The following is a 1,967-nucleotide window of genomic DNA, read 5'->3' on the forward strand; positions in this document are numbered from 1 at the left end:
TGTGGATATGGAAATGGCGGCTTGAACCACCTAGTGACATCGAGAGAAATCTCGTTGACTATACTATGAGTGTTTCTGTCTCAAGAATTGACTCCGGACAACAAAATTCCTTTCGAATACAAAATGATTGTTAAAAATTACTATTGCAATGAAAAACTAATTGGATGTGACCCAAAAACTCCACACAATCGTGGCAATTAAATGCGTTGTGTTACTAACATGGCGATAAGACCTACGATTATATGTAGCATAAAGGTTTGGTGATTCAATATTAATATCATCACGACCCCGATTTAGAAAACTTTAGGTCGGGACTGAGATTTTAGCATTGGACCGTGATATTGAAAATGAAGAAATATCGTTCAAAATGTATACTATTTAATCCTAGTGGCAGCCGTGAGGACTCTATGAATGTCTAAACGGAATCCCACTCTGTTTTAATAATATATGGCTACAATTATATTTTGCTTTCATTTGGGCCCCACGCTATGGGCGCCATTATGGGGGTGGTTCTTGACGACATTGACTAGGTTGGCAATACGTGGAACAAAAAAAATTATCATGCCAGACTGATCAAAATTTAAAAAAAAGGTATTCCGAGCCCGAGAGAAATAGTAAACTATTAATGACTTTTACCACAGCATAAATAAGAAAAAGCAACCAGTTATATGGAAAAAAAATCATGAAAGTACTCGGCAGGTGTTAAACCGAGCTCTTCCCTCCCACTGGAACACTTGTTCCACCTTGGCAATCAAAACATGTTCATATTGTCCCCATACCTACCTCTTCTTTGGCACGTCACCCTCCTAACCTTCAATTAAATTTCCTTATGGAGAAGACATTTTAATTCATATCCATCGTTATAATTTTATTTTTAATTCAAGTTTCTTAATTTTAAATACCATAAATCGTGGATCATTTTAACTTTGAGATTCACATGGTTAAAAAGGTTTTTACTAGTGCAAAGAGTTTTTACTAGTGTAAAATATTCGAAAATCGTAAGTATTATAATTTTGAGCGTTGTACATAATAACGAAACTTAGGTAAGTACCACTTTTGGGGATTTATTTAATAAATTTAATGTAAGATGGCTGCTCTTCTTTTTTTTCCCAGGGATGCTGAACAGAGGTCCTATGATAGCGGTGTTTGCTGGCAATTGAGCTTATTATCGTCAGTTAATCTCGTAAGTATGGGTGTTGTATTTTTGTTTTATAGTTCAAACCCTGAATAAAAAGTTTTCTTCTATTTTAAGTGGAGTAAAAACAAAGGGACAACATTAAGCTTTTGTGAATGGGAGCAACTAACTCCTGGTGATAAATTACCTGTCCTACCTGCCTAGAGAGAGCTCTATCTATTCGGAGAGGATATGAGAATAAAAAAATTCGAATAATAATGAAAACAAAAGGAAATGTCTACCCTTAAGGCCACGTGTTTTCTATACCCTTTTATTCCAGGTTTATGGGCTGTCCGTCCGTCGAAAGTAATTATCAATAAGTTTGGAGGTAAGTAATGAGTTAAAGTCAATAGCTCGTTTTACACCATATCAGTTTTATATTCTTTTATTTTTAGGTACCTCAGCACCGCGGAATGCCTGGTGCTCAACAGCGGATCCAACGATGAGCAGAGGAGTCGGGATCGGTGGTCCAAATATCGTTAGCGATGCTGGCAAAAGTGTTTGGTGCTGTATTACTTCCTTTTGTTCAACAGTTATTGAGGTTTTTTTTTTTAATGCAATAAAGGCAATAAATAGTTTTAAAATTTTGTTTTGTGAAATTTTGTTTTACACCGATTGTATTTAACGTTGGTAAAAACTTTTACTATTTTCTTATTGCCCGATCCACTTCCTGCTGCCAAGAACTCCAGAAATAAAAAGAAAGAACCTTGAATATTTTACATGACGCACATGACAAGCTTTGTACAGCCGACGACTGCGTGGGTCTCTTTGCAGCAGGTTGTTTTTCCTCCGA

The 1,967-nt window shown here is 36.1% G+C and overlaps 1 long non-coding RNA gene across 1 annotated transcript; it reads left to right on the forward strand.

The window, feature by feature from the left end:
• The first annotated feature begins 513 nt into the window (after positions 1–513).
• On the forward strand, positions 514–1,719 carry LOC133326462 (uncharacterized). Its single transcript, XR_009754189.1, has 3 exons — positions 514–1,183; positions 1,253–1,502; positions 1,570–1,719. It is a non-coding gene; the product is annotated as an uncharacterized LOC133326462 (long non-coding RNA).
• Positions 1,720–1,967: the final 248 nt, after the last annotated feature.

The sequence above is a fragment of the Musca vetustissima genome, unplaced genomic scaffold, assembly GCF_032173495.1.
Source record: "Musca vetustissima isolate MV318-11 ecotype Yass unplaced genomic scaffold, APGP_CSIRO_Mvet_v1 utg106808, whole genome shotgun sequence".
Classification (NCBI taxonomy): domain Eukaryota; kingdom Metazoa; phylum Arthropoda; class Insecta; order Diptera; family Muscidae; genus Musca; species Musca vetustissima.